The sequence below is a fragment of the Hyla sarda genome, chromosome 5, assembly GCF_029499605.1.
Source record: "Hyla sarda isolate aHylSar1 chromosome 5, aHylSar1.hap1, whole genome shotgun sequence".
Classification (NCBI taxonomy): domain Eukaryota; kingdom Metazoa; phylum Chordata; class Amphibia; order Anura; family Hylidae; genus Hyla; species Hyla sarda.
This window is the reverse complement of record NC_079193.1, coordinates 231047174-231072511: the sequence shown is the minus strand read 5'-3', so window position 1 is coordinate 231072511 and position 25338 is coordinate 231047174. Positions and strand designations below refer to the sequence as shown.

At 40.9% G+C, this 25338-nt stretch overlaps 1 protein-coding gene and 1 long non-coding RNA gene across 2 annotated transcripts in view; one reads left to right on the top strand and one right to left on the bottom strand.

Annotated features, from left to right (window-relative positions):
• Positions 1–25338, bottom strand: part of CDKAL1 (CDK5 regulatory subunit associated protein 1 like 1) — a 1066055-nt gene that overhangs the window by 112089 nt on the left and 928628 nt on the right.
• On the top strand, positions 5213–25070 carry LOC130273858 (uncharacterized). The gene is made up of 3 exons (XR_008844146.1): positions 5213–5272; positions 6667–6723; positions 24908–25070. It is a non-coding gene; the product is annotated as an uncharacterized LOC130273858 (long non-coding RNA).

Sequence of the window (25338 nt, the reverse complement as noted above, 5' to 3'; positions counted from 1 at the left end):
ATTTGACATAATTTTAATTAAATAAATTTACATACTGTGGATTAAAATTCACACTATGTGACGTGTGTGGATGAAATTATTTTAAATCAAATCTACATTGCTGTTAGTATAAATGCATTTAGCAAGTGGAAAATCTGCAATACATATACCGTGTGTATGCCTCAGAATTAATAATATTGAACATGCAGGTCATGATAATACATGGGGAATCCGTCATCATATTCATGCTACCTAAACCACAAGTCACCAGGGTGGTCCCTGGAAGCTTCACCCCACCAGCTTTGCTTGATAGATCTCGCCCTATACACAAACAGGTATCTATCAAACAAGGCAGCTTGAGCAGGTAGAAGGCACTGGGGACCTCCTTTAAAACTCAAGGTTTAGGCAGCATGAATGTGATGACCGGTTAATGACATCTAGCCTTTGAAATTGATTAGATCACTGAGGGTCCATGTCCTGGTACCAGCATCATTCAACTGTTTGTGAGAGCTGCAGCCTCTGCAGCAGCTGCATGTTTGCACCTTTAAAAAATCCCATATATTTCTTATTGTTAAAGTTTCCTTCCACAAAACACAATTGTACATGAAGAGTAAAATACCTGTCAATACATGTCAAAAATGACAAACAATTCAAATCAAAGCAAAAAATACAAGTGTAACATCACAGACTGCAATATGAAAGAAAATGAAAAGAAGAAAATGTAAAAAAAAGAAAAGAAAAACACACCACAACAATAAATATACATAATACACTAAGATGCAGAACCCAGGTTCCAAGTGGAATAATAAAACAAATCCTGTGAACTCGCGAGACAGCATTGACATAAACCAGTTTTATCTGGCTGTAGGTTTTGAACATTGAGAGTTGTGCATTTAAGAGGTAAAGGGAAAAAAAGCTCTCCGTAAAAAGGTCCAATTATCAGGGATAACTATTTGCTTAGCAGAAAAATGCACCAAATCCTGGTCTAGCTGGCTTTATGACTAAGCTCTGTTGTGACACTAAATAAGAATACATATTAAACAGTCATGCCTAGATTTTCCTAGTCCAAGATATGATTAATGCAGCCTATCAGGAGCCAGATGGTGCAGAACCAGCAGCATCAATCAAAATGAAAAGACCACTCAGTGCTATCTATAATGATGTGCTCACAGATGGAAATTCGGTTCATACAGCCTAGCCCATAATGCGGAGACACAGGCACGTAAACATAGCTTGCACCTCCCAGAGGACCTAGATCCAGTGCACAGCACTCGCTTTGTTAAGCAAAAAAAAAAAAAAAAACGCACTTTTTTTTATTCAGAAAGAAAAATTACTAAATCTACATAAGATTAACAAGAATCACTGAAAGAAAAGTTACAAAGGACAAAATGTGCATGAAAATTGTTATTAGCTTTTGTAACAAGCAGCAGTTTAGATGTAACGTGAGTAAGCACATCCACAATCCAGTGTAGTTCAAAGTGTTCTTTCTGCACAAGCCCTGAAGTTATGTGTACAGCCTGGTGTATATGGATTCATATATTCACACACTACTTTTATTTAAACATACTGTATAGCTTTGTGAACTACTTACTAAAGAGAAAAAAAGCACTGGATACTTAACAATACATATCCAAGAGAGAATAGAGACGGCACAGCTTACTTCAGGTGCTCAGTAATCACGAATAAGGAGCGGTAAGTAGCAACTTAGTAGTCTTTCGACACAATAGTATTTGAGTCAACTGTGGTGCTAGGACGTAGACCAAACAGCCATTCAGATAACAGAAGGTATACAAGGTACAAGAAACCGGTAGTTTTCGCGCAGACTAGCACTTCTTCCAGCCAGAAGAAGCGCTAGTCTGCTCGTAAACTACCGGTTGTTCACCTCTGAGCGCACACATCTCTGCAGCCTGGATCCCCGATTTTCCCATTGAGGAGCATCGAGTTGCGTACCAAATGGTGAGTGCAGGATATTTCTTGTACCTTGTATACTTAACAATAGCCCAATCTCTCTCTTTACAAATATATTGTATATCTATATCTCATGGACTTTAAAGGACAAGTATAATGGAAAAAAAAAACGTATCCAATCTCCTGTTTAGAGCCCCAGCTCTCCTTCACAGCGGCGCGTCATGACCCCAGCGGCGCCCCCACCCCCCCCAAGCGAGGGCCGACACGCTCCCTCCATCTATCTCTATTGGAGAGCTGTTCGGCAATCGTCGGCTCTCCCATAGAACTATATAGAGGGGGCATGAGCCGGGGCTCTAATCAGCTCCTTCATCGGCTGTTCACTGAAACCTACAGTGGGGATCAAAAGTTTGGGCACCCAGGTAAAAATTTGTATTAATGTGTATAAAGAAGCCAAGGAAAGATGGAAAAAATCTCCAAAAGGCATCAAATTACAGATTAGACATTCTTATAATATGTCAACAAAAGTTAGATTTTATTTCCATCATTTACCCTTGGCATTTAAAACCTTTGAGATTGACATCACCTGGTCTTCCCAGATGATTGAGAACAATCCATGACACTGGCAGGTCTCAGCTTTGCAAAGGGGGCAGTGCATGCTATAAATTCTGCAGGGTGCACAAACTTTTGCAGACGCCATTTTTTTGTTTTCTGTTATTTTGAAAGTGTAAATGATGGAAATAAAATCTAACTTTTGTTGACATATTTAGAGATGAGCGAACTTACAGTAAATTCGATTCGTCACGAACTTCTTGGCTCGGCAGTTGATGACTTATCCTGCGTAAATTAGTTCAGCCTTCAGGTGCTCCGGTGGGCTGGAAAAGGTGGATACAGTCCTAGGAAAGAGTCTCCTAGGACTGTATCCACCTTTTCCAGCCCATGGGAGCACCTGAAAGCTGAACTAATTTATGCAGGAAAAGGCATCAACTGCCGAGCCGAGACGTTCGTGACGAATCGAATTTACTGTAAATTCGCTCATCTCTAGACACATTATAAGAATGTCTAATCTGTAATTTGATGCCTTTTTTAGATTTTTACATCTTTCCTTGGTTTCTTTATGCACATTAATACAAATGTTTACCTGGGGTGCCCAAACTTTTGATCCCCACTGTAATACACAGGGCAATATTGGTCTGTTTGGCTAATAATCACTCTATGTAATATTGAACACCCAGGGGACATTCAGAATTGTCGGATAAGAATTATTAAACCTTCTTTTCTCAGTAATGCAACATAGGTATTTTTTTTTTATTGTTTTATACAGCAGCAGTTTAGAGAGCCTACATTTCTTTCACAACAGACTTAAGAAAGGAAGAAAAAAAAGAGGAAGAAGAAAAACATAAGACAGTAAGAAAAAGAGGAGAAGGGCAAGCAAATCTCACATGTGAAGAGGGAGGCAACTAATCAGGAGCAGCTTGACATTTTAGTAACAGCCATGGAAGACATTAGTCTGGGAAGGCTCCATAGGATGTGGTCTGCTCTATTTAGGATCAATACGGGAAACGTGAAGTGAAATTATTGCCATGATTTTATTGCTTTATTGGCAGTCGCTCCAGCAGGAGAAGTATATATGAGAGATCAAAGCACTTACATGCCATAAAGAGCATGGCCACTGCGGGTGTAAAACTTAGTAACAATTTATGTGTCAACGCTTGAAGAGGAAATAAAGTGTTGTTTAAGTGACTCACTTAGGATCATTAAGCCCTCTTGCTAAGCAATGCACTGCAGGATGTACCAATACCAGGTGAAACTAAAAAAATTTAAAAAAAGGACAAGAAAAAAAAAACTTGTATTGTTCAGTGTATAAGAATTGGAATGAAACAGAAAATACTTTATTATATTAGGAATTGCATTATAAGCAGGGCATTGACAGGGAAACCCACCCTGCGGGCATATAAACAGAATACAGGAGATGCAGCCTATGTATTCTGAAAGAAGGAAGCATGGGTTGCCATAGTCTGCATTCAGGCATTTCTGCCCCTCCACCACATCAAGAGAAACCAGGATGTTGTAAAATCATGCTCGAATTCTCCTGGTGACACCTGCACGGAAGCTGTAGCCAAATGTGTGCATTTATTTATTATCAATGTTACGTTGGGTTACAAAAACTAAGGCTAAGTTCACATAGCGATTACATCCATCCCGTTCAGGCCCAGTTTGGCTTTTTTTTTTCTTGAGCAAAACAGAACCTGACACTACCTGGTCCAGACAGACCCCATTTACTTAAATGGGATCCGTCGGGGATATGGTAGTAGAAAAAAAATTGTGCATGCACTATTTTTTTTCTCCGATAAACTCCCATCATTTTGATGAAACTGCCAACAGAAATCCATATAGCGGAGCCAGAAGGCAATGTGCAAGGGCCTAAGAGGAAAACCCTTGATTAAAATAGATTTTTACATAATACTCAAAGGAATATTTCAGGATTTCTTTTTCAGGCAGCCTTTGAGACCATGATGCCAAGTTATAACACTGAGTAATATTCTTCTATTACCTCCATGCACCGCTTTGCCCTGTTTTCCTGCACTGCACCCACACCTGGAAGTGCTGCAGTGCAAGTCTTTATTTTTATGCTGCCTGTCACCTTTCCCATCATTCCAGGCAAGAGACAATATGTCATAAGTCACATGGTCCCCAGGGGGTTCTGGTTATGCTGCAGTGGGTGTTGGATAGCATTACTTCAGTGAATCCCTTCTACCTTGCTATCCACCCACCCATTACAGCTATGCTCCCCTGGAGACCATGTGACTTATGAATATTGTCTCTGGGCACATGGGACGCTGGGAAAGGTCAAAGTATTGTCAGGATAAGTAACCAAGGTTGCCTTTTCTTCTTTAATTATTTGCGACCATTTGAGCATTTCTTCTTCCACCATATCACCAAAGTCCAATCACAATTTTATAGCTTTCAAATGGTTAGAAAAATTGACATTTGCAGCCTCTACAGTCTGACTTGGTGTAACCACATTCTGTTGTTTTATTTGACAGAAAACGGTTTCTGATTATTAAACCATGATTCCTCCAAAATGCTCAAGTCTTTCAGAATAAATTAGAGTAATCCACAACACGCTCACTTCACCTGTTTTACGCTGCCTGTAGTTTGGTGACTGGTTCCCTTTAATGCTTTTCCACCGTACTAGTTGTCGAAAGATTTTGGCAGAGCCCTAAGACGCTAAGGACATATTCCCACATGTATTTCAACAAGTATTCCATTTAGAAAGTGCATGAGTACAGTGTGTAATACAAGCCTATTTTTTTTTATGCTTTAGGACAACAAGTTGCAGTTTAGCGCCATTGGATAGGACTAAATATAGGACAAAAGTCCATAGGTAAGCATTGGAGGGAAAATACTCTGTGTGAACCTACCCTTAAAAGGGAACCTGTCACTATTTTTATACTGCCCTATCTTAAGACTGCATCAACTAGTGACAGAGATGCTAACCAGAACCAACTTGTCACTTACATTATTTCGTGCAGTCATTCTCCTGCAGGAAAACGAGTGCGGCTCTTACCACCCACCAGCCGGTGATTGATAGTTTCTATCCATACTATGTACTATACCATGCAAAGGCAGATAGCTGTCAAACAGCAGCCCGTGGGTGCAGAAAGCTGGTCTTGTGTCTTTAAAGGACTGCCGAGTGTGCACAAATAATAAGTAGGACTAGTGCCCAGAGTACTTGTCCTCCATATTCATGAGGATATCATGATAATGGCTGCATAGAACAATGTAAATGATACTTCCTACTGATCAACATATCTCTCACAAGAGTTTTCTGTCCTCATATAGTGCAGCATAAATCTAGTGACAGAGTATCCTTAAAAGGGGTTTAGCCTATATCCTGTGGAAAGGCCATCAATGTAAAATAGCAACAAAACCCTTTTAGGCTATTAGTTTACCAGGCAATGTGGTGGAGGCACCTGGGAGAACATTAGAAATTCACTTGCATTCCAGGGACAAGTAGAAAAAGCAGACCATGAAAAACTTCTCCATGCTCTACTGAATTGTCTATCAAACAGACCTAATTAGAACAAAACATACAAAAAAAAACTTGAACATAACTTAGTATTTATGATAGAAAAGGAACCAAGAAATATTTTGCAATTATGACATCAATCATACAAGCTCCAACTTTTCTAGCAAATCATTTTAATTACATTGGTTTCTTTGCCCCTTTCGCTATTCTTCACGAGCAGCTGGGGACAGGAGTGGACACGCTGCTATTTGTCAATTATCAGGCACACATAAATTTTGGACAATACAGCTGACATCTCTAACAACTGAAGAGTCTGACAATGGTGGCAGAATGAACACAACGTCCAACAGCATAAAGAAAAGGTTACAACCTATGTAAATGAAGGTCTCCCCAACAGCCCGTGAAAGAGAGCCCAGTTGTATGTCAAGACAGCTGTTCTGCAGAACATATGGGTCTCTAGATGCCGTTTGCTGTCTACGCTGACCTCTAACATCATTGTAACCTTTCTATTAGAACAGAAAACCCTGCTTGTTGCAGGCATCTCATTCAAAATTCAGCCCATGAATGATAAGGCCACAGGAGATATAATTAAGTAATCTAATCTATAGGGGGCAAGACGTTCAAGGCGCCTTGTTACAACACCATACTAGAACTGGAGCAGCTAAGAGGAAATGATTATATGCATATTATCTGTAACTTTAATTTTGGTTTTTTGACACCACAATAAGATTAATGTTTTTTTCGAACAGACCGCAGTCGTCTCCACTGAAATGTAGCATTCAATAGTCAGGCATGACAGAGCAAAGGTAATGTAAAGTGAAAGTGAATGAACACAAACGCCCTATGCATGGAAGGCAGTACGTATGAGCTTTAACAAGGTGTCAGAGTTAGGAAAAAGGATTTCAACAAATTGCCTTCTTAAGCCATACAGAAATGAAACATTCTGCAAAACAACAATGTGAAAAGAAGAAAAATGATATATAACACACACTGAACAGCCATAATATTAATATCACCTATTTATATTATGTAGGTCACCATTGGTACCAACAACATCACTCTGACCCACTGAGGCAGGGACCCCGGCAAGACCTCTAAACACATCATGTAGTATCTAGCTACAAGACATTAACAGTAGATAATTTAAGCCATTTACAGCGTACCCGTCAGATCCAACAACATTTTTTTTAAATATATCACTCAGTAACTAATCATGTACATCTAATTTTTATGTGTCTAGCACCTTTATTTATTATTTTATTACGCTTTTAATTTAGCTCACTAGTCTGAATTCCTCTCAAAGGGAGAGGGTGTGTTTTTGTATCTGACAGTGCCCATTTAAAGGGGTTATCCAGGAAAAAACTTTTTGTCATATATCATCTGGCTCCAGAAAGTTAAACAGATTTATAAATGACTTCTATTAAAAAATCTTAATCCTTTCAGTACTTATAAGCTGCTGACGTTGAGTTGTTCTTTTATGTCTACGTGCTCTCTGATGACACGCGTCTCAGGAACTGTCCAGAGTAGAAGCATTTTAGATAGATAGCTGCTAGGAAAAGAAGACACACAATACCTTTCATATATCTGTCTGTGCTACCATAAAAACACTTTAATTGCCTGTACCAAGAGTCAGAGAGGAATTCCCAAGCCCCTGAATTGCTGAGGGCTAAAATGGCTTGTCGCTCCTCCCTCCCATCCCAGTCCCTGCACATTCTTCATTCACATTCATTCGCTAATAACGCTACCATTCATTTGAATATGTCCGCAAAACTGACACTATTGCGGATTAAAATCAATGGTAGCGTAACTCACAGCAGGATTCCCACAGCTGGAAACCTGCTGCTAGTAATAGTGTGTGAACGCACCCCTTATTATATTTTACAATGGAATTTCCGATGTGTGTTATGACATTTTTCTATTAAAACCAGCATTAAAAGGGGTACTCCGGTGATCAACTATTTTTTTTTTTAAATAAACTGGTGCCAGAAAGTTAAAGGGATACTCCGGTTGAAATTTATTATTTTTTTTAAATCAACTGATGCCAGAAAGTTAAACAGATTCGTAAATTACTTCTATTACAAAATCTTAATCCTTCCAGTACTTATTAGCTGCTGAATACTACAGAGGAAATTCGTTTTATGTCCGGGCCTGGTCAGCACCACAAAATGCCTGCTACCCTTGAAGACCAGTTTTCGCATTCTAAGACTATCAGGAAGGCTACAGATTGGTTGTCTACACTATATTTCACTACGTGCTATTCATTGTTGTCGGTACACAACCAAAGTCGGTAAGAGACCATCTGCTCCCTTCTCCGTGATCTTTCCATCTTGCATGTGTGATAATCCACATGGAGCGCCTCTGTCTCTAATTTATGGACAGTTCCTGACATGGACAGAGGTGTCACCAGAGAACACTGGTCAGACAGAAAAGAACAACTCAATTTCCTCTGTAGTATGCAGCAACTGATAAGTACTGGAAGGATTAAGATTTTTTAATAGAAGTAATCTACAAATCTGTTTAACTTTCTGGGTTGGTTTTTGCACATCAGTGAGTACCCATAACCCTTGTCCCCAAATCTTTATCTTTTTATGGACCACTAACCACTGTATACTGGGAACATCCAGAATGTCATACCTGCCATTAAAATGTTCTGACCCCTAGAATGATAATGTAGGCCATCTCGAAACTGCCAAAATCCTCATACTTTCCTTGATATTCTGATTCCAACACTTCATCCTCAAGAATTAAAGTTTAAATCAAATTAACTAGAAAGCCATAAAGTTATACATATTTCTAAATTACTTCTATTTAAAAATCTTAACCCTTCCATAACTTATCAGCTGCTGTATACTACAGATAAACCACAGAGGAATTTGTGTAGTTCTTTCCAGTCTGACAACAGTGCTCTCTGCTGACACCTCTGTCCTTGTGAGGAACTGTCCAGAGCAGAAAAGGTTTTCTATGGGGATTTTCTTCTACTCTGGACAGTTCCTGACACGGACAGATGTGTCAGCAAAGAGCACTGTTGTCAGACTGGAAAGAATGAAACAAATTTATCTGTAGTATACAGCAGCTGATAAGTACTGGAAGGCTTCAGATTTTGAAATCGAAGTAATTTACAAATATGTTTAACTTTCTGGCACCAGTTTATTGAAAACATTTGTTTCCCACTTGTTTTCCACCGGAGTTGCCTTTTAACAGTTTCAGGGATGTGGAAATCCTATCACATGATGCCCGTGACATGCATGTTTGTGTGCAGGGCAGGTGAATTTTTCAGGCAATTTATCCCTGCTTCAAGCAACCAGAGCTGGAACGAGAACCTCAGCTGGTTTCAATAGCTGGAGGTCGCTGCTAATAGCTGGTATGGGCCATCGCGGCAGCCGACTATCAAGCCTTTATATCGCTGCTGTCAAAGCTGAGAGTGGCGTCAAAAGGGACATGTAAATGCTCCCTACACCCCCATACCCCAGTAGAGTGGCCAGAAGGCTTATCTCTGCTTCAATGGCTGCCGAGGATCTGCATTTGATTGAACCTACCTTGAGCAGGCTCTACGAAATGAGCACAGATTATTAAATGGGCACTGTCAGATACAAAAAATTTTGATATGTTGTAAAGCATGTATAACCAATAGGTTTTGCAATTGCTTTCATTAAAAAAAATTCAGTATTTCATACTGAAAAAGCCAGTCAAACAACTGCCCCCCCCTGCCTGCTTGGACACATACTAGTCCTGCTGTGTCCATGCATCATCACCTATGTCATGGACACACTTCCTTGATTGACAGCTGTTAGTGCAGGGATCACAGCTGGAGGAAAAATCCTCCCACTGTCAGCTTGTATCCCACTGCTGTCCCAAGTTGTAGTTTTGCTAATGCTACAGGAGATTTGAGCAGACACCATACTGAGGGAGGGGGCGGGGACCTGCACAGCGAGGACACGCCCCCTCCCTTTAAGAGTAATTCAGACTAGTGAGCTAAATCAAACGTGTAATAAAAAAATAAATAAAGGTGCTAGACACAAAAATAGATGTACATGGTCAGGATTAGGTACTGAGTGATATATTTAAAAATATTTTTTGGTGGATCTGACGGGTACGCTATAAAGTTCAATAGAAGTGCATTGATCTGTATGAGGAATCTGAGGGGACTAAAAGTGTACAAAAATGTTTTAAAAAACAAACCTTAACCCTTTCCACATTAAAAGTTCATACTATCCCCCTTTTCCCATTTAAAAAAAGGGAAACATTATAAAAATGAACATAGTATCATCGCATGCATAATTGTCCAATCTCTTAAAATATAACATTATGTATCCCGTAGAGTAAATAGCCTAAACGTAAAAAAAATACCAAATCCAAGAATTGAACTTTTTTATAGCATCATATCCCAGAAAAAATTCAATCAAAAAGTCTGATCAATACCAAAATGGTACAAATACAAACAGATTATGGCACAAAAAATGAGCACTCATACAGCCTGGTATACTAAAAAAACTAATAAAAGTAATAGGGGTCAGAAAATGGCCATTAAAAAAAATATTTCCACAAAATAAGATGTAAGTTTGACCACAAGGTGAATGGCATAATAAAGAGGGAAAGAACAACCTTGCAAAAATTATTATTTCTTTTTGTTTCAATTTCACGTCACAAATAATTTTTTTTGATTTTTTTGGGGGGGTTGTAGCATATGTTATGGAAAAATAATAGGTGTAATTATAAAAATTATAAATATTATAAAGTACAATTGGGCCCGCAAATAACAAGCCCTCATATGGGTTTGTAGAAGGAAAAATAAAAAAGTTATGGCTATTATAGGGTGAGAAGAAAAAAAACATAAGGTGCAAAATGGAAATTGGCCTGGTCCTTTAGGAATTAAAGTGTTTTTTAGGTCTGCTTATTAAAATTTTATTAATAAAGACCTTATTTACATACTATTTTGGTAGAAATTATTTTGCGTACAAGGACAAGTGGATTGTCATGAGGGACAAGTGGTTTATGCTTCGGTTTTATTCCCTTGCACAGGTAGTTTTTTATTTTTATTTTTTTTTATTTCCACACTCCTGATTTCACTTGTTTTGAAAACACGTATTCTTCACACTCACTCTTTCCTACCTATAACTCAAACTTTAAGTCACATGGGGAATTATTGAGCAAGTAAAGTATGCTACAAATGGACTGTAAAAACTATGTAACACATTTAATTCCAACCTTTCACAACCAAATGAAATATTATCTGACAAGACTAGAAAGTTCTTTCAACATTTAAAACATTTTATTATTACACTGTTATTTCAAAATTGTGTGAATTAAGCATTTTTAATCTTTAACTGTAAAATTTTAAAATCAACATTCCACATAACATCTGCGCATACATAACACTTGCAAAAAAACATTAGTGCACATTATAATACTTAAGAATAACAAAAACTAAAATGTCACGTGTCCTGCTACCTGTCAGCATTATAGGTTCTATGGCTCTTAGAAGCAACATGTTCAAAATCTGCTAAGGGTTTGCTCTGAACACGGTTGTACAAGCACTCTACTTCCCCCTTAGGGCTCATACAAAATGTCACATTACGGCTCTGAGTTGTAGAAAGCTTTTTATATAACTACACTACAGAAGCATCCTTGACGTAATTTCACGACCACAGTAGCGCCCAATCCATCACACAGCTCCCAGAGGTTAGTACCACCGCATAGGTGTGGTGGTGGGCTCGCTCTACTTCTCTTCTCCTCTATTGACCATCAACAACCAACCTACTATGCCAGAGAGCGCCCCACATTTTTCTCCCCTTTTTTTCCACCTTCACTACAGAAGCATAGAAATACATTTTTTCTCAGATTCAGTAGAAAGATAAAAAATAATTAATGTAGGCTACCCGATATTGTTTTAACGAGAGAGTACTTATCACATGCCACAATGAAGGGAGCACCATAAGGTAGCACAGGGAGACTTATGTGAATAGGAAAATAAAGTGGTTGTCCAGGCAAAAGCTATATTTTCTCCCAGACTGAGGGTTGTATAAAAATAATAAACATACGATAATTCGTTTCTCCAGTCTCTCGCAGCTGCCACATCGATGCTCCAGATCCTTCTCTGGTCTCCGCATCTTTCAGGTTGTGTGCTGTCCCGATGACACAGTATGTGCCCACAAAAGTCCTCTTATACCCCACGTGTCAATTATTGTAATGTACTGTAAACCATCTCCCAGTACAGTGCCAGGATGTGCAATTCACTGCGCTTTATCCAGCATTAACTATGTTATGGCATAGCAGAAAGGAGTAGGGCTTGTGGGTAGGTGCTCTGCTCAATGGCTAGAGAAGGCAAAGAATGTTTCAGTGTGATTACTGCTGGCAAACAGACCAGCTCTGGTTTAGCCCCCGATAAGGAGAGAATGAGAAATGGCTGTGCCACATGGAAGAAACTCTCAGGAGCTCAATAACAGCAGTGAGAGCACCACTTTTTGTCACCAGAATTAACCCCTTAAGGACTCAGCCCATTTTGGCCTTAAGGACTCAGACAATTTAATTTTTACGTTTTCATTTTTTCCTCCTCGCCTTCTAAAAATCATAACTCTTTTATATTTTCATCCACAGACTAGTATGAGGGCTTGTTTTTTGCGCGACCAGTTGTCCTTTGTAATGACATTACTCATTATATCATAAAATGTATGGCGCAACCAAAAAACACTATTTTTGTGGGGAAATTAAAACGAAAAACGCAATTTTGCTAATTTTGAAAGGTTTTGTTTTCACGCCGTACAATTTCTGGTAAAAATGACATGTGTTCTTTATTCTGAGGGTCAATACGATTAAAATGATACCCATTATTATATACTTTTATATTATTGTTGCGCTTAAAAAAAATCACAAACTTTTTAACCAAATTAGTACGTTTATAATCCCTTTATTTTGATGACCTATAACTTTTTTATTTTTCAGTATAAGCGGCGGTATGGGGGCTCATTTTATGCGCCATGATCTGTACTTTTTTTTGATACCACATTTGTATATAAAAAACTTTTAATACATTTTTTATAATTTTTTTTTTAATAAAATGTATTAAAAAAGTAGGAATTTTGGACTTTTTAAAATTTTTTTTCGTTCACGCCGTTCACCGTACGGGATCATTAACATTTTATTTTAATAGTTCGGACATTTACGCACGCGGCGATACCAAATATGTCTATAAAAAATGTTTTTTACGCTTTTTGGGGGTAAAATAGGAAAAAACGGACGTTTTACTTTTTTATTGGGGGAGGGTATTTTTCACTTTTTTTTGACTTTTACTTTTACATTTTTTTACATTTTTTTTTTACACTTGAATAGACCCCATAGGGGACTATTCATAGCAATATCATGATTGCTAATACTGATCTGTTCTATGTATAGGACATAGAACAGATCAGTATTATCGGTCATCTCCTGCTCTGGTCTGCTCGATCACAGACCAGAGCAGGAGATGCCGGGAGCCGCACGGAGGAAGGAGAGGGGACCTCCGTGCGGCGTTATGAATGATCGGATCCCCGCAGCAGCGCTGCGGGCGATCCGATCGTTCATTTTAATCGCGAACTCCCGCAGATGCCGGGATCTGTATTGATCCCGGCACCTGAGGGGTTAATGGCGGACGCCCGCGAGATCGCGGGCGTCGGCCATTGCCGGCGGGTCCCTGGCTGCGATCAGCAGCCGGGATCAGCCGCGCATGACACGGGCATCGCTCCGATGCCCGCGGTTATGCTTAGGACGTAAATGTACGTCCTGGTGCGTTAAGTACCACCTCACCAGGACGTACATTTACGTCCTGCGTCCTTAAGGGGTTAAAGGGGCTGGCCATTTTATAATATTTTTTATGATAATTATTAGAGTCACCGATACATAGAAACATAGAATGTGTCGGCAGATAAGAACCATTTGGCCCATCTAGTCTGCCCAATAATCTCTTCATTGCAGCCCTGTGCTCTGTATTGAAGCATTTCTGGCAAATGACTCCTTTGCCGTTAACATGCTTCTGCATCATCAAACAGGTCAAGAAACAGCAGAATACTCGAGAGGCTCAATAAGCATGGTCCAAGAACATGTCTGCTAATGTGTGAATAACGGAAAGCAATAGGAGCCTCAAGTTACACTTCACACAATATTTTCTGCCAATTAAATCCTGAAGAATGGAATATCAGGGGAAGCCAAGAACCAATGTCTTCTCTTAGCCTTGAAAAAGTTCATGTTCCAGGCAATAGAATAACCACATTCAGATGTCATAATTATACATTTCTATTTCCATTATTTGCTACAAGAAAGAGCCTGGAAAAGGCATTTCCAAATCCTTGGCAGATCTAGTGAGCTGTAAGTTAAGAATCACAAAAAAAAAAAATCGTCCATTCAGCTGAGATCCCTTCCACCATCTAGGTTTTTGGAATATCAAATATCTCAACATTAATGGTCTTCAAATACAATAACATGCAGGCAACTTGGGTTCATGTGAATGGATACTGTGTCGCTTTATGTGGAAAAACTAATGTCATTTCCCAAGCTTATTTACTGCACTGCAAAGGATAGTAGTAGTCTAAGGTTTAGTGTATAAATATAAATAATGAAATTATGATATCCATACACATTTCATGGAAAGCGATTCATCCAATTTCATATGAACAGATACTAATCAGTCCATATAATGTACAATATGAGTCAATATCTCAGAATACATTCATAGAATTTTATTTTCTTAGAGAAAAAAGGAGTGTATTTAAAGAAACAGCGCCATGATGGGGATCCACTGAAAAGATGCTCCTCAGGATTCAGCGCTGAATCAGTACTACTGCCCCTTTAGTTTCAAGATCAGTGGAGTTCCTGAGGTTGGAAACCTAAGATTCATAAGCGCTGGCACGTTATAAGTTCATATGTGCGTATTTTCTGCTGCAGATCTGCTGCAGATTTTCTGTAGCTGATTTTTCTACCAATTGAAGTCAATGGGCAGCATTTTCTGTAGTAGCAAATCTGCGTGTGAACAGATCCTCAGGATACATTCACACGGGTGGATTACCTGCAAAATTTCCACAGCGTATTAGCTGCGGAAAATTTGCAGGATATTTTGCTATCAATTACTTCATTGGGTCCAAAGGAGAATCTGAAAATATGCTTCTATTGCAGATTTTCTGCTGACCCTTCGAAGTCAATGGTAGCAAAATCTGCTGCAGATTTTCCACAGTAAATACGCAGGTAATCCGCCCCTGTAAACGTACCCTTAACGTTCTAGCCACTACATCACTGCTCAAAAGCACATATCTAAAGCAAGAAATAGCTTATTCCTTACACATGAATGTGTACAGCTTCACATTTATTTCCTCATTTGATAGCAAACTAAACATTTTTGTAGATTTCAAGCTATGCTTTCTAACGGAAAAAAGAGCAGCCAAATAAGCAGCCATGCCGTTTCAAAAGTTCAATCATGTCAGATTTTAAATATCGCTAAACCATTAAGCATTTTTTTTCATAAGGAGACACTTATGACATTTTTTTTTTCATAAGAAATCAAAGAAAGCAGCATAATTATAATTTTACTATGACTAATGGGGAATACATTGTTACTCTAGCCTTAAAGGGGTATTCCGAAGTTTGGATGAAAAACCAGAAAGGAAGCTGCACATTAGAGATGAGCGAACTTACAGTAAATTCGATTCGTCACGAACTTCTCGGCTCGGCGGTTGCTGACTTTTCCTGCATAAATTAGATCAGCTTTCCGGTGCTCCGGTGGGCTGGAAAAGGTGGATACAGTCCAAGGAAAGAGTCTCCTAGGACTGTATCCACCATTTCCAGCCCACGGGAGCACTGGAAAGCTGAACTAATTTATGCAGGAAAAGACATCAACTGCCGAGCCAAGAAGATTGTGACGAATCGAATTTACTGTAAGTTCACTCATCTCTACTGCACATATATTACATACAAAGCAAGAGTAGGCCGGTTTTAACAGCAGCCCATGCGGGTAGCACACTTCATTTCCCATCATCTTTTCCGAGGCTGTTCTTTTCCCATGTATTTGCCTTGCCTATGAAGAGTGAGTCTCTACCCTATTAGCCTCTCACATTAGCTCCTAGTCCCCATCCTTTGCTGTTGCATAGACAATCATCTTATCGTACTAGAACGCCTAAAATTGCAACCAAAATGTGCAACCAGCAAGCTGAAGTGGAACTACAGGTCATAACCTTAAAGGGTTTGTCCGGTGTTTTTTTTTAAGAGTTATATGGTGCAAATCATTATATTTAGCTCACCAGTTATGTGCCTGGTTTCTTTTTCTTGTCCGGTGTTCTTTTGTAGATACTGTTTGTTACTGGCTTCCTGTGACTGGCACTCACATTTTTCACTGTGTTGTCAGCCATGTTGTGAGTGCCATGTCACTTACTAAGCTGTGCCATTTTCTGCTGCACCTCCTCCCAGCTGCCGCTCTGCCCTGCCCCTCATGAATATGGTAATCACATTCAGCCATTTTTTTTTTTTTAACCGAAATATCAGTTGTGGCAGTCATTGGCTAATTATCAGCCAATAGCTTTTCAGAACGGACTCTGCAGCACCTATCTTCTTACCTGTTGTGCAGCGTCCTTAGCAACTGACTTAGGCTGGGTTCACACTACGTTTTTCAACTACGGTTCCCGCATACGTTTTCTATCAAAAACCGTATGGGGAAAAAACGGATGGAACAGTATGGGAAAAAGTAAACCGTATGGGTTTTTAAACAGTATACTGTTTTTAAAAGTGCATACTGTTCCGTCCGTTTTTGTAGAAAAAAAAAACCATACGTTTTTGAAAATTTTGTCCATTTTTAATGGGAGGGGTCTTGGGTGGGGACTTTGGGACTCAAATGCGCATGTGCAAAGTAAAAACGTATACGTTTTTCCCGTATGGAACCGTATACATGTGCATTTCCCATTGACGTCCATGTTAAAAAAACGTATGCGGTTGCAGTACGGTTTTTAAACCGGAATCAAAACCGTGGTTGACCACGATTTTGTCTCCGGTTTAAAAACCGTACTGCAACTGCATACGTTTTTTTAAACATGGACGTCAATGGGAAACGCACATGTATACGGTTCCATACGGGAAAAACGTATACGTTTTTACTTTGCACATGCGCTTTTGAATCCTGAAGTCCCCACCCAAGACCCCTCCCATTAAAAATGGACAAAATTTTCAAAAACGTATGGGTTTTTTTTCTACGAAAACTGACGGAACTGTATGCACTTTTAAAAACAGTATACTGTTTAAAAACCCATAAGGTTTACTTTTTCCCATACTGTTCAATCCGTTTTTTCCCCCATACGGTTTTTGATAGAAAACGTATGCGGGAACCGTAGTTGAAAAACGTAGTGTGAACCCAGCCTTACTTCTGAGCAGACTCCTGCAGTGCTGAGGGACTACTACTATTCCCATCATGGAACATGCTCGTTTCCATGAGGAGAGTAATAGTTCCCCTGCTGCTGGAGTCTGCCATTTTCTGGGGAGGCTACATTAGTGTTTGCACTACTAGCCCCATCATGGTACAGAGTCTTTTTCATGTTGGGGGTAGAAGTACAGGGGGTGAATGATTGATCGCACCGGGTCTCACTTCTGACACCCGATGCGATCAACAGTTATAAAGCAGGGGAGCGAGTGGCATGCTGCGCTACTCTGCGATGTATTTACTGTTTAAACATCATTTTTCAATCCCCTGCGGGGAGCCTTGGATGGCCGGCACTGAGGAGCCATTCAGGGCTCCCGTCAGAGTTTTTAAATTACTACTGTGTTAACCCTAAATGTATGCCCCCGTGCATATTTTTAATAATTTATTGGCCCCAGTGTGCATAAGTTTATCCCCCCCCCCATGTCCATATCCCCTACATGTCCATACCCCCCCCCATATCAATATCCCCCGTGTCCATATCCACCCTAGTGGTCTTATTCCCTGGCTGCCTGCTGCTCCTCATCTTCTAGGAGCAGAGCAGCATAAGGGACATGTCGGGCTGCGGCGGAGAATGTCCTTCATGTCGGGTCCATTCATTCATTCTCCGCCGCAGCCCGAAATGTCCCCCCCAGTGGTCTTATTCCCCGGCTGCCTGCTGCTCCTCATCTTCTAGGAGCAGAGCAGCAGCAGGGACATGTCGGGCAGCGGCTGCGGCAGAGAATGAATGAATGGAGCCAACATGACGGACATATTGGCTTCATTCATTCTTCGCCGCAGCCCGACATATCCCTGCTGCTGCTCTGCTCCTAGAAGATGAGGAGCAGCAGGAAGCTGGGGAGTAAGACCACTGGGGTGGATATGGACATGGTGGGGGATATGGAACTGGTGGGGGATAGGGACATGGTGGGGGATAGGGACATGGTGGGGGATAGGGACATGGTGGGGGATAGGGACATGGTGGGGGATAGGGACATGGTGGGGGATATGGACATGGTGGGGGATATGGACATGGTGGGGGATATGGACATGGTGGGGGATATGGACATGGTGGGGGATATGGACATGGTGGGGGATATGGACATGGTGGGGGATATGGACATGGTGGGGGATATGGACATGGTGGGGGATATGGACATGGTGGGGGATATGGACATGGTGGGGGATATGGACATTGGGGGGGGATATGGACATTGGGGGGGGGATAAACTTATGCACACTAGGGCCAATAAATTATTAAAAATATGCACGGGGGCATACATTTAGGGTTAACACAGTAGTAATTTAAAAACCCTTCCGGAAGCCCTGAATGGCTCCTCGTTGCCAGCCATTCAGGGCTCCCCGCGGTGGATTTAAAGATGATGTTTAAACAGTATATACATCGCAGAGTAGCGCAGCATGCCGCTTGCTCCCCTGCTTTATAACTTCTGATCGCATTGGGTGTCAGAGGTGAGACCCGGTGCGATCAATCATTCAGCCCCTGTACTACTACCCCCAACATGGAACAGACTTTGTTCCATGATGGGGGTAGTAGTACCAACACAAATATAGCCTCCCCAGCGAACGGCAGACTCCAGCAGCTGGGGAACTATTACTCCCATCATGGAAACCAGCCTGTTCCATGATGGGAGTAGTAGTAGTGCCTCAGCACTGCAGGAGTCTGCTCAGAAGTAAGTCAGTTGCTAAGGATGCTGCACAGAATGGAACAGACATGCGCACAACAAGTATGAAGATAGGTGCTGTGGAGTCTGCTCTGAACATCTATTGGCTGATAATTAGCCAATGACTGCCACAACCGATGCATCAGTAAAAAAAAAATCAAATGTGCGAATGTGTAACATATTCATGAGGGGCAGAGCGGCAGCTAGGAGGAGGTGCAGCAGGAAACGTCACAGCTAAGTAAGTGACGTGGCACTCACAACATGGCCGACAACACAGTGAAAAATGTGAGCGCCAGTGACAGGAAGCCAGTAACAAACAGTATCTTCCGGGAAGATTTTAAAATAACTACAAAAGAACACCAGACAAGAAAAAGAAACCAAGCACAGAACTGGTGAGCTAAATATAATGATTTGCACCCTATAACTATTAAAAAGAACCACAGGACAAACCCTTTAAATGACAAACTATAAACATCGCATTTTGAGCCATTAAAGGGGTATTCCGTTCCCTTGCTTTCGGAGCTCCACTCCCCAGCGTCCTGAAGTTATTGTTCTGAACGATGTGTGTGCGGGCTTCCGTGTTCAGGGCCACCCCTCGTGACATCACACCCGCCCTCTCGGAGCGGCCCTGAACACGGAAGCCCGCACACACATCGTTCGGAACACTAACTTCCGGACACTGGGGAGCGGCGCTCCGAAAGCAAGGGAACGGAGTACCCCTTTAAGCAGTGTAACAATTGATAACTTTTGTATACCAAAATACAACTTTCAGTAAACAAGAAAAATTATAACAAGACCTAAACCAATGAAAAGACTTTCACTATGACTCCTGAGCCCAGCTCAGTGTTTACAGACACATTGCAGAGAAACTCTCTTTCTTATAATACTAAGAAAACTGGTCATAGACTAAAAAAAAACTAAAACATTTAAGTTAAAGGGTTCTCCCACATTGGTAAAATCTGTTTATTTAAAGGAGGACAAATTAGGTAAAATTACTTACACCACCAACCCCATGGACCGATCACTTCCAGTTTTCTTGCTTCAACACTCAATAGAGACTAACATACAATTTATACTAAGCATGCCTGACCATCTCAGTGGATGACTTAAAGGGGTTCTCCACCATAAGGTGATTTTAGTACGTGCCTGGCAAGCAGTAATGGACATGCTTAGGAAGGATATTTCCTTTTTGAATTTTCTTCTTTGCCTACAAATTCCATCATTCCATTTTCCTTCCTCCCACACATCCACCACCCCACCCATTGAAACATAAGTGAGCTGCTTCCATTCAAAAGACCTGTGGTTTTCAATCAAGGTGCCTACAGCTGTTGCATTAGATGCAGATTGATCTCTCCCACCAAGCGATCACTCCACCTATTGAAGCAGATAGGCTCCCTGTCATCATCTGACTAGTGAGTCAGGTCTTGGCTGCATTGCAACCTGGGAAAAATCTGAGACAACAGTCCTTTTGTATGCTGTTAAAAATAAATTTGGGGTGAAAATCACAGAAGAATTGTGAAAAAACTGTCACACACAGGTACAGACACCTTACTTTGAACTACACTAACTTTGCAGCCCCTGTAGCATAGTCAAATAAAAAAAAAATATCCTGGAATACCCCTTTAAGACAGTCGCAACCAAGGGAAATAGAAAAAAAAGGGGGGCCACTGGAGATAGAAGCTGGGTGAGGCTGGGCCGCATACGCCCCTGACATATAATGCCCCCATCATGCACCCCTTATCATCCACCAGCAACACCCCCCACCAGCAGTAGCACCACCCCATCATCCACCACCCCGTGTGGTAATAGCATGAGCTGATGGATGATGGGGGTGCTGCTTCTGGGGGTCCCCCACATTAGGTAGGCAGCAGGTTCCCCACATTAGGTAGAAGCAGGTTCCCCACATTAGGTAGTAGCAGGTTCCCCACATTAGGTAGTAGCAGGTTCCCAACATTAGGCAGAAGCAGGTTCCCCACATTAGGTAGAAGCAGCTTCCCCACATTAGGTAGAAGCAGCTTCCCCACATTAGGTAGAAGCAGCTTCCCCACATTAGGTAGAAGCAGCTTCCCCACATTAGGTAGAAGCAGCTTCCCCACGTTAGGTAGAAGCAGGTTCCCCAAATTAGGTAGAAGAAGGTACCCCACATTAGGTAGAAGAAGGTACCCCACATTAGGTAGAAGCAGGTACCCCACCATTAGGTAGAAGCAGGAACCCCACATTAGGAAGAAGCAGGTACCCCACATTAGGTAGAAGCAGGTACCCCACATTAGGTAGAAGCAGGTACCCCACATTAGGTAGAAGCAGGTACCCCACATTAAGTAGAAGCAGGTTCCCCACATTAGGTAGAAGCAGGTTCCCCACATTAGGTAGAAGCAGGTTCCCCACATTAGGTAGCATTGTTGTCTAACCCCCCCCCCCCCCCCACGCACACACATGTAGACACATTTACCTGCCTGCGCTGCGCTTCTCCTCTCCGGCAGCGGCCTGACAAGTGACGTCACTGACGTCCTCCTGTGCGGGTCTGCGGAGGGACATCAAATGCACGACGTCCCTCACCAGACTCGGGCCGGCCAACCGGAGACGCGGAGGAGGGCGGGGTAAGTGAAGCCCTCCAGTATTTAGCGCTGCTTTCCCGAAGCAGGGCTAAATGCCTTAAGAAGTTACCTGCCCGGTGCCCGGAACTGCATGTCCCGGGCGTCGGGCAATACAAATTACATATACCTGGTGCAGGCCACAAACTTTCCTTCCGCGGGCCGGGAATTTGAGACCCCTGTCTTAAACAGTACAATTTCAGAAATGCTTGTATATTGATTTATTTTTTTTATTCCACATAAAGCATCAATTTAGACCTATTTATCTTAGTGGTTAAACCCCTTTAACCCCTTAATGACCACAGTATTTATTATATTTTTGCACTTTCGTTTTTTTCCTCCTCACCTTCTAAAAATCATGTTTTCAGTTTTCCACCTACAAACTCATTTGAGGGCTTGTTTTTTGCGCCACCAATTTTACTTTGTAATGACATCAATAATTTCACCACAAAATCTACGGTAAAACAAGAAAAAAAAATTCTATTCTGTAGGTCCATACAATTAAAATGATACCCATTTTATATACCTTTGATTTTGCTTTACTTCTGTTAAAAAATTAAACTTTATGCACGGAAATTTGTAGGTTTAAAATGTCCTTTTCTGACCTCTATAACTTTTTTATTTTTCCATATACGGGGTGCTATGAGGGCTAATTTTTTGCGCCATGATCTGAAGTTTTTATTGGTTCCATTATTGTTTTGATGGGACTTCTTGAACAGTTTCTATACTTTTTTATAGAATATTCAAATATATACATATACGCCGTTGACCATGCGGTTTCATTAACATTATATTTTTATAGTTCGGACATATAGGCACACGCGTTACCCCATGTGTTTATTTTTATGTTCTTATATTTTTTTATATGAAATTTGGGAAAGGGGGGGGGGGTGTTTTAAGCATTTAATAAGGAAGGGGTTAATGTTTTTTTTTAATTTTATTTTATTTTTTACACTTTATTAGTCCCCTTAAGGAACTTTTAGGAGGAATCATTAGATTCCTCATACAGATCAATGTGGTTCCATAGAACCACATTGATCTGTGTGTTCTGCAGACAATTGATAAAGCCTGGTTCAGCCAGGCTATCATTCTCAGAGCAGGGACCAGCGGAGGAACAGAGGTAAGCCCTCTGGCTACCTCCGCCCCACTAGACCACCAGGGAGTGTTTACAGGTTCCTTTAGATGCTGCTGTCAGCTTTGACAGCCGCATGTCAGCTATTAATGCAGGTCCTCAGCTGCAAGAATCAGCTGAGTGCCGGCTGGTATGGCGCAGGCTTGAGTCGGGAGCCCGCGCCATACCCAGTTAACGGCACAAAGACAGGTATACACGTCTTTGGTCGTTAACAAGTTAAGTATCAAATCACAAAAACAATACAATGCATTGGACTTTGAACTTTTTAACCAGTAAGATTATCTGATCCAAACCTACAACAAGCATTCAGTGGGGTAAAGTATTTAGTCAGCCACCAATTGTGCAAGTTCTCCCATTTAAAAAGATGAGAGAGGCCTGTCATTTTCATCATAGGTATACCTCAAGAATGAGAGACATAATGAGAAAAAAAAATCCATAAAATCACATTGTTTGATTTTTAAAGAATTTATTTGCAAATTATGGTGGAAAAAAAGTGTTTGGTCAATAACAAAAGTTCTTCTCAATACTTTGTTATATACCCTTTGTTGGCATTGACAGGTTGGCAATGAGGTCAAACGTTTTCTGTAAGTCTTCACAAGGTTTTCCCACACTGTTGCTGATATTTTGGTCCATTTCTCCATGCAGATCTCCTCTAGAGCAGTGATGCTTTGGGGCTGTCGCTGGAAAACACGGAGTTTCAACTCCCTCCAAAGGTTTTCTATGGGGTTGAGATCTGGAGACTGGCTAGGCCACTCCAGGGCCTTGACATGCTTTTTACAAAGCCACTCCATCGTTGCCTGGGCGGTGTGTGTTTGGGATCATTGTCATGCAGAAAGACCCAGCCACGTTTAATCTTCAATGGCCTTGCTGATGGAAGGAGGTTTTCACTCAAAATCTCATGATACATTGCCCCATTCAATCTTTCCTTTACATGGATCAGTTGTCCTGGTCCCTTAGCAGGAAAACAGTCCTGTTTCCACCCCCATGCTTCACAGTAGGTATGGCGTTCTTTGGATGCAACTCAGCATTCTTTCTCCTTCAAACATGACGAGTTGAGTTTTTACCAAAAACGTCTTCTTTGGTTTAATCTGACCATAGGACATTCTCACAATACTCTTCTGGATCATCCAAATGCGCTCTAGCAAACTTCAGACAGGCCTGGACATGTACTGGCTTAAGTAGGGGGACACATCTGGCATTGCATGATTTGAGTCCCTGGCGGAGTAGTGTGTTACTGATGGTAGCCTTTGTTACTTTGGTCTAAGCTCTCTGCAGGTCATTCACTAGGTCCCCCGTGTGGTTCTGGGATTTTTACTCACCATTCTTGTGATCATTTTGACACCACAGGGTGAGATCTTGCGGGGGAGATTATCAGTGGTCTTGTATGTCTTCCATTTTCTAATAATTGCTCCCACAGTTGATTTCTTCACACCAAGCTGCTTGCCTATTGCAGATTCAGTCTTCCCAGCCTGGTGCAGGTCTACAATTTTGTTTCTGGTGTCCTTCAACAGCTCTTTGTTCTTGGCCATAGTGGAGTTTGGAGCGTGACTGTTTGAGGTTGTGGACAGGTGTCTTTTATACTGATAACAAGATCAAACAAGTGCCATTAATACATTTAACGAGTGGAGGACAGAGGAGACTCTTAAAGAAGAAGTTACAGGTCTGTGAGAGCCATAAATCTTGCTTTTTTGTAGGTGACCAAATACTTATTTTCCACTATAATCTGTAAATAAATTCTTTAAAAACCAGACAATGTGATTTTATGGATTTTTCTCATTATCTCTCTCATAGTGGAGGCATACCTATGATGAAAATTACAGGCCTCTCATCTTTTTAAGTGGGAGAACGTGCACAATTGGTGGCTGACTAAATACTTGTTTGCCCCACTGTATTTAAGGTGCTGTATGCTACATTACGATGGTGACTAAAAGTAGGGAATGTAATTATAAACATCTGCTATATTGCCTATAGAATTATAGCCTTTCTGCTAGGTGGTTAAGGTTATAAAGTAAAATTATATATCCCTGTCCAAACTGGCAAATAAAAGTTGGTAGATGTGGGGCAAATATGATAAAACTAACATAATAAAGTTTATTCATTAAAGTGTACCTGTCAATGAAATAACCTCTAACGTGTCCGAAGCGACATGGCAACAGTTTTTTTTTTTGTTTTGTTTTTTATCAGTCAGGGTGTTGACCAATGACAAGAATGAGCAGGAAGAGAAGCGGGCAGCATAGACATTTTAAGTCTGACCAGGAAATAAGACACAGATAGGTGAAAAAAAAGCCCTAAAGTATTAGCTACTAGGTGTCTCACTTGCTTACATTTGTTGTCCACTGCATGTTGGCTCAGTCTCTCTCAGTCCATCTCTACCATCTCAACAGAGAGACCAAGATAAAACATAGCATGTTTGAGTGAGGCTTAGAGAGTGCTTTGTGCAGGAGTGAGGGACAGAGCTTTGACTATATAAATGCAAGATGAGTCTATATGTATCTTTCATTGTGAATGAAGTGTAATTCAAAGCTTACTTCTAGTTTCTGACTATTCATAAAAGTTTGGGCAGCTGTCCCGTGTGTAAAATAGCAGTGTTAATACTATATGTACACAGTGCTGCC